The sequence below is a fragment of the Dipodomys spectabilis genome, unplaced genomic scaffold (genome assembly GCF_019054845.1).
Source record: "Dipodomys spectabilis isolate Male_0828 unplaced genomic scaffold, ASM1905484v1 ptg000599l, whole genome shotgun sequence".
Classification (NCBI taxonomy): Eukaryota; Metazoa; Chordata; class Mammalia; order Rodentia; family Heteromyidae; genus Dipodomys; species Dipodomys spectabilis.
Window position 1 is genome coordinate 668,785 of NW_024871276.1, and position 13,285 is coordinate 682,069.

At 54.1% G+C, this 13,285-nt stretch overlaps 1 protein-coding gene across 3 annotated transcripts in view; it reads right to left on the reverse strand.

Annotated features, from left to right (window-relative positions):
• Cd82 (CD82 molecule) overlaps positions 1 to 490 on the reverse strand; it is a 37,716-nt gene extending 37,226 nt beyond the window's left edge. For 2 of the 3 annotated variants that reach the window (XM_042671105.1, XM_042671104.1), the window contains exon 1: positions 378 to 490. The gene's annotated coding sequence lies outside the window, so the exon portion shown is untranslated. Of the gene's footprint in view, positions 1 to 331 lie in introns of all 3 variants that reach the window. The other variant, XM_042671106.1, reaches the window with a different exon arrangement.
• Between the last annotated feature and the right edge of the window lie 12,795 nt (positions 491 to 13,285).

The window sequence follows — 13,285 nt, forward strand, 5'->3', positions numbered from 1 at the left end:
AGGGAAACAACGCCACCCGCCATCTAAATACCTGTGGCCTCGCTGCGGGGCTCTCACCTGCCAGAGCTCCCCTGCTAGATTTGGGTAGGAAAGCACACACAGGATTCTGGGGTTACCTGGATGAACTTGCTCGTTTGGAACCCGAGAGCTCCAGAGCCAGGGGCGGGGACGGCCCGGAGTCGGCGGAGTCGGAGCGGGTGGGGGGGGGGGGTGAGGGGGGGAGAGGGGGCGGGGGGCGAGGGGGGATCCGGACGCGGAGGCCGAGGCTGCTCACAACACACCAGCTGTCACTTGTTGCGAGAAATCGGCTCCAGCTGGCTGCAAAACTCACTTTGCTTCGGGATGTCCCGCCGGCCCTCCACCGGGTCCCGTCTCACCTGCTGGCTCTACTTCCTCCTCCGCGCGGCAAGCAGGAGGGCTGGCGTCCCCGGCTGGCGTCCGGGTCCGACGGCGCAGCTCCGGGCTCTGCCGCTCCGCCGCCGGCCCCCTCCCGGAACGCAACGGCCTCGCCCAGGCCCCGCCCCTCGGGAGGGAGGCCCCGCCCATGACACGCCCCCCTTCGCTGTCCCGTCAGCCCCGCCCTTGACTCTGCTGGAGATAGCTTGGCTCTCAGTCGGGGCCAGGCCACGCCCACTAGAGGTTGAGTAGCGAGCAGAAGAGACCACGCCCCTTCACCGCAGATAAAAGAGGCCACGCCCCCTGTCCCCAAGGAGAAGAGGCCCCGCCCCTTGGCCCGCCCTGCTCTGGCCAGGCTCCAGTATCCCCAGCCCGCTCCAACTGCTGGTCGCTCCTGGGCCCCCGTACTCGGTGCGCTCCCGTAAGTCCAGCCCCCAATCCTGCTCACTCACAGCCCAGCTGAGAGGCTTGGTCCCTCTTGGGCCTCCCTCCCCCGTCCCGCCCCCCCTCTCCAGCGCTCCTTCCTCCCTGGGGGCCCCAGCACGGGCTCTCCCGGGGTGAGGCACGCCCCTCCCCAGCACCTCCCTAATCCTGGTCTCCCTGGCAACCCTGCCCGGGGCCGCGGGCCGGGCCCCCACGCTGGCATTCCAGGGCGGATGTACCCGGGTGCCACCCGGGATGGGCTCCGGCGTGGGAGCCGCGCGCGCTCCAAGTCGGGGCTTCCACCCGGAGGCCGCCGGGGCGCCGGCGCTGGCGGAAAACGCAGCCTCCAGTGACCGAACTCCTGGCCCGCTGGGGCCAGGCTCTGTGAAAGTACTGACCCTTGAGTTCCCACCACCCACCAGGTACGCCTGCTGCGCCCATTTTATGGACGCGCAACCTCAGGAGAAGTCGTGGGCCCAGTCTCATGCTGGAGTCCAGCCCCCAAGCCCTGAATCACAGCCTGGACGCTGCCTCGGCTTGCCTGGACTGGCCCCGGCAGACGCGGCCCAGACCGGCCAGTCGTGGTGGAGCAGGCAGGGGAGGGAGGAGGGGAGGGGGTGAAGCAGGAGGGGCTGCTGCAGGCCTGAGTGCTCAAAACTGGCCTTGTCCCTTGAGAGGTAGCCTAGAAATGAAGTGTGCGAGAAGTTCACCAGGTGGCAGTGGGTTGGGGCCCAGCCTGCACGCCAGCCCTCAGGACTCCCAGGCTCTGCGGGCTTACCAGGCTGGTGACCAGGGCCATTAACCTGGGCAGCTGACAGGGCTTTTTCACCCCATTATCTCACTGGTATCTCACAACAGCCCCATTGTGGGGAAGGGAATGACTCTGCCTGCCTTGCATGGCTGGAAGAGGGCAGGAAGCTAGATCTCAGCCCTGTTCTCCAAGCTTGGTTGGTCCTGAATCAGTATGGTTGGGGGAGGGGGGGGGAGTTGTCTTTGGGGACCTTAACCAGACCTACTGAGTGAGAAATGGCAGCAATTTTTTTTTTTTAACCAAAGCTTCTAGATGATTTGGGACTACTCAGATGTATGGTGAAGACATTGCAGTGCTCTGAGGCCTAGGTTCCCTCACTGGGTGTTTTGTAATCCACTCCAAGCAATTTTTCTCACCTTTCCAGAATGAGCCTTTAAAGAGCGAGTATATGAATGTGAATGCCAGTCCTGAGGGCAGCTGTTGGGAAGTAAATGTGATGGCATACGTAAAGGGCTTGGCCACAGCTTGGCCTGTCCATACCTGATGGGTGTTCTCTTTCAGGCAAACAGTCTCTTTTTATAGAATTTCCATGCCAAGTTCGAGAAGTGAGACCAAGGAATCCCTTGGCCTGTGTCCCCCTCTTATCCTCACAGAGGGACACCATCCATTTTGTAAGATGCCGAGGTCAGGCTGGTGGCTCACACCTGTAATCCTAGCAACTCCGGAGGCTGAGATCTGAACATCTAGGTTTGAAGCCAGCCCCAACAGAAAAGTCCTTGAGACTTATCTCCAATTAACCACCGAAAAGCCAGAAGTAGAGGTATGGTTCAAGTGGTAGAATGCCAGCCTTGAGCAGCAAAAGCCAAACAAAAGTACACACACACACACACACACACACACACACACACACACACACACACACACACACACACACACACACACACACACACACACACACACACACAGCTAAGGTTGAGAAGCACTGAGCTCTTCTGTCTTGACCTGAGTTCCAGTTCCCCACCCTACTCAGCCCTCTCACAATGGGTACAAAATGCCCTCCTCCTCCACCCTGCACCATGTCAACCCCCCCCCCCCTGCCCCGGCCATGCTGAGGGTGTTTTCTATGGTGACTCATAGTTGGGCAAACAGCTGGATCCCATCAGTCCCCCTCTCCCCAGAAGTCCCTCATGTGAGTCCCATTTGCTGTCCCTTCCTGTCTCTGCCACTCAGGACTCTGCACAGAGGCAGCTGGAGCAACAGGGAGGTCAGTCCTGCAGGCAGCCTTGGGAATCCCCCACACACAATCCTCTGCCATCTCTCTGGAAGAGGGATTCAGAGTCTGGTGAGCCTGCCTGGAACTCCCAATTGGGTTGCTCTTGTGACTATGCAGAATGAGCTATAACAGCCCAAATCAAGGCCTGTATACCCTCTGACTGACGTTTATTCTCCTACCTTGACAAATACTCTTTTTGGTCAGGCTTAGGGCTGGAACTCAGGGCCTCACCTGCTAGACAGGTGTTTTGCTGCTGAGCCAGGCCTCCAGCCTCTGGCCCTTTAAAACCATCAAGAAGGCCAGATTCATTGGTTAGGATTCCTGCAGTTCTGGGCAGTAGTGTGGTGGTTGGAGAGGTCACTCTGACTCCAGCCTACAGTCATCCTCCTGCTTCTCTTCCTATCCTCATCTCTGTCCTGTGTCACAAGTAGCTAAGGACTCAGGATATGATCACCCACTTGGTCTACATGACCAGTGCATAGCCAGTGCTTGGTCCACCGGGGCTTGAACTCAGGGCCTCAAACTCTCTTGGCTTTTTCATTCAAGGTTAGCACTCTAATTCTCGAGCCCTGTCTCCACTTCTGGCTTTTTGGTAGTTAATTGCAGGTAAGAGGCTTATGGACTTTCCTGTCCAGGTTTGGCTTTGAACCTCGATCCTCAGATCTCAGCCTCCTGAGTAGCTAGGATTACAGGCGTGAGTCACCAGTACTCGATGGAAAAGTTCAACAAAACTTGGAGGACATTCAAACCCTAACCAAACTGTATCAACCATGTTAAACAAAAATGGTCTATAAGTCTAGTTGGAGTGGTCTCTGTGGTGAAGACTTATTCTCAATGCAGTGTCAGCTGGTGACCTTGGGGTTGGGGGTCCATGTTCAAGATTGCACTAGCCTGGCTCTCAGCCCTCAGCCACGTGCCCATCTAATGCTATCGATCACCAGCCTTACTTCTCCATGAGGCCTCCAGGTAGCTTGGGCTTCCTGATAACAAGGCCGCTGTGCTTTAGAGCAGAAGAGAGGTCACATAGCGTGGCATCTTTTAGCCTCCCTTTGGGAGTCAGGTGCAGCCGCTTCCTCCCCACTCTGCTGCAGGGGTATCCAGAGGCTCAGGAGAACACATCTGTCTCCCTCTGGGTGGGGGCGTGGCCACCGCAGAGCACGCGACACACTGTAAGCTTATTCCTTTAGTTGCGTCTTTCACAACGTTGGTGCTTGGGAAACAGTTCAGTGATGTCCCTCTACCCACAGTTAACTGTCACACCTGCCTTCATTCCCTTTTTGGTAGCATCAGCTCATCCTTCAAGGGGAAGATGTTGGACACCCGAGGCAGTCATGAATCATACCCCACCATCTGCGAGTTTGTGGATAATTGATACATATCTGTTATTTTGCTGGTAGCTTTGTAAATGATGAGCCATACATGAAAACAAAAAAAAAAAAAGTAAGGCCAGATAAAAAGGATTAGCTGCATTATCCAATATATGTAATTCATATATATGCATATATATTATATATAAAGTACAAAGCCTCCTGAGTAGCTGGGATTAAAGGAGTGACCCACAGTGCCTGGCTACTATGGCTTTGCTATCAGTAGACATCTATCTTGTGCTTTCATGTAAGAAGTAAGTGCTAGACCAGGAAAGCAGGAGCAGAGAAGGAACTCCCTGCTTCCTTGCCTTCTAATCAGCTTTCTTTCCCTGACTGTGGGAGCCCCAGAGATGACCAAGGATGTCCTGGAAGGCAAGCAGACAGGACACCCTTACACCTGCCCCTGCACAAAGCCTGATCGGGAGGATTATTGGGGTAGGGACTCAGGTGCCCAAGAAGCCAGGCTGTGGGCCCTCTTCCCTTACACAGCGGACAATATCAAAGCTCAGAGGCTTGAACTGAAAAAGGTGTGAATTTGTAGCCAGTATTTAAAAATGAGAAGAAAGCCACACGTGGGTGGCTCACGCCTGTAATCCTAGCTACCCAGGAGGCTGCGATCTGAGGATCGTGGTTCAAAGCCAGCCTGGGCAGCAAAGTCTGTGAGACTCTCATCTCCAATAAAAGCAGGGGAGAGATTTCACATTATGTTTTATAGCACTCATTGAAAAATAGTGATATGAACTTAATTTTTTATGCCGGTCCTGAGGCTTGAACTCAGGGCCTGAGCACTGTCCCTGAGCTTCCCAAAACTCCCTCAAGGTTGGTGCTCTACCACTTGAGCCACAGCCCCACTTGTTTTCTTCAGTAGTTTATTGGAGATGAGATCATGTCTTTGAGACACAGTCCTCAGATCTTAGCCTCCTGAGAAGCTAGGATTATAGGCATGGGACACTGATGCCTGGGTTGACACATTTTTTTTTTTTTTTGCCAGTCCTAGAGCTTTAACTCAGAGCCTGGGCATTGTCCCTGATGAGCTTCTTTTGCTCAAAAGGCTAGAACTCTTATCACTTGAGCCACAGTACCACTTCTGGCCTTTTCTGTTTATGTGGTACTGAGGAGTCGAACCCAGGGCTTCATGTGTGCTAAACAAGCCCTCTACCACTGAGCCACATTCCTAGCCCTACATGAATGTTTCGATGGGCATTCTGACAGGACGATCCCTGGCTGGACCTGGGCTGTGGCTGCCCGCTCCTGCGCGCACACACCCTCCGGCTGGCCACAGCTCACACAGCTCCCAGCCGGCTTCCCTTGTCTATAGGACCTGGGTGCTTCCTACAGGCACTTGAGTTTGCACTTCACACAAAAGAATATTCTGCCAGGCGCTGGTGGCTCACGCCTGTAATCCTAGCTACTCAGGGGCCTGAGATCTGAGGATCTTAGTTCAAAGCCAACTCAGGCAGGAAAGTCCATGAGACTCTTTATCTCCAATAAACCACCAGAAAACCGGAAGTGGCGCTGTGGCTCAAGTGGTAGCAAGCTTGCCTTGAGCTGAAGAGCTGAGGGACAGTGCCCAGGTCCAGAGTTCAAGCCCCACGACCACCACCAACAACAAAAAAGAGAATATTCTGAGCAGCCACAGTACCATACAGATCCTAGAGGGAAGATACAGACAGACTTCAGACTTCCCTCCTGAGATGCTCCCTAGAAAGGGCCATGTTCACCTGGGCACCAATGGCTCACGCCTAGACCCCTAGCTTCTCATCAGGCTGAGACTACAGTTTAGGGCCCGGCTGGGCAGAAATGTCTGTGAGATTCCATCTCCAATGAAGCAACAAACAGCATGGAGGCCTGGCTCAAGTGACAGAGCGCCAGCCAGAGGCAAGAAAGCCCATGGGTGGTGAGAGGCCAGGCTCTGCTTTCTAGCCATAGCCCTTCACCTCTCTGGGTTTGTTTCCTCACCTGTGCAATGTTACATTTTTTTATATGTGTGTGTGTGTGTGTGTGTGAGAGAGAGAGAGAGAGAGAGAGAGAGAGAGAGAGAGAGAGAGAGAGAGAACAGGCAAGATGAGACAAAAAGCCCTACTCCTTCCTCTAAAATAAAGCCTCTATTGCCCCCTGGTGTCCACAGTGCTCAGTGCAGCCAACATGAAGAGATGATCCTTACCTGTCAGTCTCAGATTAACTCTCCCTGACCTGGGGACCAGGAGAGGACAAACACCGTGTCAGGTCCCCACACTGGGCTCCAACTGCAGACACTCCACCCAGTTCAGACAAGGATGCTGGGGGTGGGGGCTGTCAAGCCAGTGCGTGCCTTCATTTAATACAAGGGATGGAGCGGGGAAGCTACTCCATCAGCCCTGCTCAGGGCCAGCGGGTCAGATGGTTACTCAGCCGCTCTGCAACCCCACCTGAGTCATTGGAGGGCGGGACCAGGGCAGGCTGGAGTCAGGGTCCAGCTGGGTCAGGGGCAGGAAAAGCCTGGAACTACATTACATCACCAGCAGTCTCCTGATCTCCAACTGCTGCCCTGCCTCCCAGGAAGGTGGCTTTGCTCACCAGGGAAACCACAACTAAGCCGCTCCTTGCTCCATCAGCACCTGCAAGGCCTGGGAAGCCCCCGAGGAGCTGGGTCTCCTCCCAGCAGTTCTTGCAAGACATGGCCTGCGGCTTGGCTCTAGGGAAGCTGGGGGTTTGGAGGTGCTGATGGGGGTGGCCATGGTGCTCCCAGCGACCTTGCTGGCAGCTCTTTAACCTGGCCCAGTTCATGACTCCCCCTTTCTTTGTGAAGTGACACCCAGATTTCCAGTCCTAGCCTGGTGTACAATACCTAGACACACACACACACACACACACACACACACACACACACACACACACACACACACACACACACACACACACACACACACACACACACACACACACACACACACACACACACACACACACCCAGCCTGGTATACAATACCTAGAGAGACACACACACACACACAGAGCCATCTTTGTGTTCCCCTCTTCTTCAAAGCCACACATGGAATCCTTTTCCCCTCAGCTGCTGCTCCTCGGTTCACATCCCCACGGATCATGGCATCTTCCATCTGCAGTCCGCCCTGGGGATCCCCTCCCAGAGACCCACTCCACCCCATCTCTGAGCCCAGCCATCTCCATCTCCTCCACTGGAACCTCTGCTTCTTCGTCTGAACCTTTCACCCAATTCCAAATCACATCTCCACCTTCCACGCAGTCCAGGCTTCACCTGCAGGCTTGTCCTACATTCTTCCTCCACTCGGCAGCCAATCCAGTCAGGGCCTGGCGTCCTGCTCGCCGGGGCTGTCCTCTTGCCCTGGACAAAAGTACCAGTTTTGTGGTGCATGTGGTCTGACTCTGATTCTGTCTCTCATTACTCTCTACCCAGGCTTCAGTTATTTTTCTCTTTCTTTTAAATTATTCTAAAGGGGATGGACAGAGGGGGTTACAGTTCACATAAGTCAGGTAATGAGTACATTTCTTTTTGGGTCTTTTTTTTTTAGGCCTGAGATTGGGACTTGAACTCAGTACCTGACACTTTCACTCACTGGCTAGTGCTCTGCCAACGGAGTCACACCTCCAACCCCTTCAGCTACAATTTTTGTTTCTCGAATGTGCTCCTCTCCTTTCTGCCTTAGGTCCTTTGCAAATGCTGTCTCCCCAAACCAGAAACACCGTCTTCAGGTCTGCAGAGTCAGTGGCAACATAAGGATTCAAACCAGTGGCTCTGGCTCTGAGATTTCTGCTGTTCTTTGGTGCCAACATTGCTCAGCACCCCAGAATACTGACTGCCTTGTCCATATTTGCTCATGGCATTCCCTTTCAATTTCCCCTACTCTCAGAGGAGCTTTGTGATTTCCTCAAGTCCCACCAAACCCAGGGGCTCTATACACACGTGGAATGAACCAGTTGGCTCACAAGACAAAATGAAGCTACATCTCCCCTCCCCTGCCCACACTGAGGAAATGAAAGACTAAGCTATGGCTCCCTGGTCTCTATGGTAACAGCAGGTCACCTTCCTTCCTCTGTCCTCCAGTCCTCTGTGACTGCAGCCCTGACCCCTCAGGCCTCAGTCCCCAGCCCCTGGCTCCAGCCACCCCTGCACCTTCCACCCCAGCAGGAGGTGCCCACTGATAGAGCAGTGGACTGTGCACTCACCTCTGAGATTCTCAGTCTCGTGTGTGAACTAAAGACAATGCCTTCCTCCTCCCTCCCAAGGGTTGCTGGGGGACAGGGGGAAAAGCACTGAGGACTGAACCCGGCAGTGTAAATGCTCAGTAAGCATCGGCTAGTATGGGAAATGACATCTCCATGTAGGTAGTCACTTCCAGTGAAAATCAGAAAGTCTGAAAAGCACCACGGTGCATTGTAATCGCAATTGAAAAATCTCAAAAGAAAATTCTGAAAACCACTGCTTTGCATTGTAATCCTTGTTGCAGGCCTCCGCTCTGGGCCCAAAGGTTTTGCAGGAAAAGATATTCTTCAGTGTCTGTTCCGGGTTCCCCGAAAGCCATGACTGGCACATAATAGCATGGAAGGAAGGGAGGAAGGAAACAAGAGCAGGCCAGGCCCACAGCATGTCATGGCCACTAGTGGCCAGTGGGTGTCACCCTTGTCCCTGCAACAGGCCCCAGTGTCCAGCTGTGTGGGCTGGGCGGGAGGGTGGGGTGGGGGAGGGGAGAAGGCATTGGGTGTGTGTGTGGGGGGGGAATCCAGTGACCCACCCTCCCCTGGGAAAAAGCACCCCACACTCTCCAGCCACTGTAGCCTGCCGTCTAGGCATGGGTTCCAGACCCAGCTAGCGAAGGTTCCACACTGCTCTGAGCCTCAGTTTCCTCATCTGCGAAATGGGCCACCTTATTGTGACTGCAGATAAGCTGTCACCCAGCCTGACAGCCTGGGGTGGACAGAGCTGGAAGCTCCTCTTTCCACTCGCAGCCCCCCCCCCCCCAGCTGTGTGACCTAGAGAGAAACACTCCCTCTCTGACCCTTGGTCTCTGTATCCCTAACAGAAATAATAACAGTTGTTGGTAACAAGAGGATCACCTTGAATATTGACGGATACAACACACAAATACATATATGCTATGGTTAGATCCTTTTAGTTTTTCAGGTGGTCCTAGAAGAAGAAATGGAAACTTCCCTTCTTGGTAGAGATTCCGGGATCTCCTAGTTTCTCTTCTAAAAGGTCCCTTTCCTGACCTGACCCTTTTCTGCCAGGTGCTAGTCCCTTTGCTGTGACATCAAAAGCCCAGCTTTCCCTGGGCATGACACCTTTGCCTCTGCATGCAGATCTAGGGACTCCTCCCTTCCTCTGACCCCTTCCTCCTTGGCCATCTCTGTTCTCTGGTATTGTGGGTAGCATTTTCTGGACTCAGTTTCTCCATTTCTGGGAAACTGTCGGAACAGGCCGCGCTTGCTGCTGCCCAGCTCAGGGTCAGGTACACAGATGGCTGTGCGCTGCGCAACCAAAGAGGTACCAGTCACACAGAGTGGCAAAGGTCTCAAGTGGGTTCCGTCCAGCCCAGGACAGAAAGGGCTGGCTCTCGCTGTGCTCTGCCCTGTCCTGCCCAGCTCCTTCTGTAGTGGTAAGAACTCTGCCATCTTCTGGCCATTTGGGGAATTGCCTCTGAAACCTGCTGCCCCTCACTGGAGTCTCACAGCTCCATGCCAGGCCATCTCATCTAGGGAAGTGATCTCTACCTCTCATTGGCCCTGTGACCTTGGGCCAGCCCCTCTCCTCGCTGGGCCTCTGACTGGACAAGGAAGGCCTTTCTGCCTTGTATGAAGACCAGCCTTCCAAGATTAAAGAAGGACAGGGCCTTGCTGGGCCAGGACAGGAAAGGGACCTGGCAGGTTCTGGCAGGGTGCCTGCTGGGCATTGTAGATAGATCACATCATTCCTTGAGCTGTTCTAGCTGCTTCTGTGCCTCGCTTAGAAATGAGAGAAGTCAGAAGCCCTGTGAGCCCAGGGCCCGCTTGATGAAGGGCGGCTGGGCCTTCCCGGGTGCAGGCTGTGACCTATGGTGAAGCTGAGGCCCAGAGGCAAAATCAGTGCTTTAAGGTTACACAGCAAGTGTAAGGGCAAGGTGAGCCCTCACACCTGGGTTTTCTGATTCTCAGTATGGCTTTCTATTGATTTCTGGAGTGTAAACCTCCATAGGCTCAATGCTGGCTGTGTCTCCTGATCCACAGATAAAGCTGCCCCCACCTCTACTTCTAGCTTGTATTTCTGGTTAATGGGAGATTAGGAATACATGGCCTTTTGTCTGCCAAGGCTGGCTTCAACTCAAGATCCTCAGATCTCAGCCTCCTGAGTAGCTAGGATTATAGGCGTGAGCCACTGGAGCCTAGTAGGGTGATTTTTTTTTTTTTTTTTTTTTAGAAAAGGTGTTGCTGCCTTGGAGCTGGATTAGGGAAGGGAGACCTGGGGGTGAAACCAGGAGACTGGAGAGATCCCAGGTAAACAGTATAAACACAGGCTCAGGACAGAGCTGGGAGTGGTGGCCACATGTATGGGCCCCATATAAGAATTTAGAATTCACCTACAAGAGCCTGTGAGATGGGGAAGCTCCTGCTGCCATTGTGGCTGAACTGACCCCGAATGACTCTGGACTGGAGCTGAGCCTCAGTTTCCCCTCTGCAGAAGGGAAGAATGGCTGTGCCCAGCCTGTGACGTACACTGCCCTGAAAGTCAAATGAAATTGTCCTCATTTCCCTTTTGTTCTCCTGATTATTTGGGTCATTCTGGTTTCCTAACTCCCAGGCTCAGCCCCTTCCAGGGGACACCTAAGGACAGAACTGATGTCCCCACCCTCCCAGACGCTTGGGGGTGGGGAGGGGTGGCAGGGTCTTAGAAGCCTGGCCTCAGGGCTGTGCAGAAACATGGGGAGCTCTTTCCCAGGGCCAGCCTGAGACAGATTTATGGTCTGGCCTGCCATGTGGTGAACTGTTAAATATGCAGATGATGGGTACAAATCTGGGGGTGGCAGGAAGGCAGCCAGCCAGGGTTGGGAGGAGTGTGGGGCGCTGGATGTTTTGCTGCCAGACCCCCGTGTGTGGGTAGGGTTCAATGGTCCATATGGGGCTCACATGTGCCTGTGGGGAGTGTTCACCCCTCCCCCTCTTGCCCTTGTTGGGACCCCGGGGCCTCCAGGGCAGTGGAGTGGTGTGCCCATGGCAGTAGTCACTGAAAGTCTCACTGTGTTGGCTCCTTTGAATCTCTGGGTGGCATGAAGAAGAGGGGTGCTTGGATGGGGAAATGAAGGGACATGGAGTTAGCTACCCAGGCCAAGGATAACTCCGTCACCAGGACTGGAAGCATAGGTGGGCAAGAAGAAGGAGGAGACAGGCTGAGGGAGGGCAGGCTGGGTCATGAGCCCAGCAAGCAGGAGGGACAAAGCTGATAGGACTGCCAGGACCTCCTGCCTGAGGTCTTTGCTGTGTGCATAGCATGACCTTCCCTTCCATCCATAGCAGAGCCGGGGAAAGGGCACCAGGAAGGGGGGACCTCCAAGCACGTGGAAGGGGTACGCTACTTAAGTTGGCTAGACATTCTACAGAACACCAAGGGGGCAGGCTGCTGTAGTGCTGGGGCTGGATGGAGCCGGAGGAGATGCTGACATCCCAGGGGGTGGAAGGAGTAGGGGGTGCTCCCTCTAGTGGTCCAGGTAGAAACTCTCCTTCGTTTAAGGAGCCCAGCAGCTGAGTGGTGGTAGAGATGATCATAGTATCTCAGTCTAATCCTAGACTGCCTGGGGCGACAGAAGGGGTACGGAGTCCTGAAGCCACCTGGATCCTCGCTATGGTGCGGTGCAGCGTTGAACGGCTTTCCTCCCTATCATCGTCGTCCCTCTCTCTGCCCCAGGCCTCCATGAGCCATCCAGGGGGACGGATTAGCTTTCTCCACTGATTAAACAATTAAAAGGCAGGAAAGTGCTTAAAACGGACAGCAAGGTCACTTAAAAATGCAACTAAAGGAAAACCGTGAAATAGACTCTCCGTGGAGAGGGGCCACCAAAGATCGAGTCTAATGGAGTCCTCTCATGGAGTGGTTATAATTTGGAGCTTCTCCCAGACTCTGATTGCTGATTGCTTAGGGGTTTGTACCTGTGCTGACCTGGACCTTGTCGTTGGCTGAGCTGGAACCCACAGAGTTGTGGGTAGAAGTGTTGGAAAGGGGAAGAAGTGTTGGAAAGGGAACCCAGGGCATTATGGGAAGAAATGTTGAGAAGGGAACCCAGGGCATTATGGGAAGAAGTGTTGGAAAAGGAGTCCAGGACATTAAAGGAAGAAGGAGCTCCAGGATGGGCTACATGTTGCCTTCCATGTGTTATGTCTGTGTTTTTTTTTTCCTTTTTTAATCCCTGTCTACCTCTCCCTCATCACCATGTCACTGACTCCTTGGCAGTCCAGGGTCTTGCACATCTATGGGTATGGCTCACAGACCCCACCCCCTCCCATCCAGCCAATCCCCTTTCTCCCCTGGGAGTCCAGGTCCACAGGAGCCACAACAAGAGCACAATGCCAGAGCTCAGTGAGCCAGGTTTGTGGCAGCTTCCTATTTCTGGGCCTGGACTCTATCAACTTGGCCTAAAAGAGGGCATAATGGCCTTGGCAAGAGGCCCCAGTGGGCAGAGCAGATGAATGAGGGATGGAATGGAAGCCCTGGGCCCCAGGAGGCAGAGCCCACCTGGTGTGGTTCAGTGAATAAGATGTTCCTAGGATATGTGGTGGCTTCCCCTGGTCCTCAGGGAAAGTGACTCGGTGCAGACATGACTGGTCCAGACAGGGGCCCATCTGAGGACTTGCCAACAGGAGTAGCCTGAGCATTCTGATTGGAGGGGCTCAGTACCTAATGGAACACTTTTCATGACTCTGTGTGTGTGTGTATGTGTGTGTGTGTGTGTGTGTGTGTGCGTGTGTGTGCTTGTCCTAGGGCTTGAATGCAGGGCCTCTTGCTCCTACTTGGCTTTTTTTTTTTTTTTCTTAAGGCTGGTGCTCTACCACTTGAGCCCACTTTTGGCTTCAAATGGTGACCCTCAGATC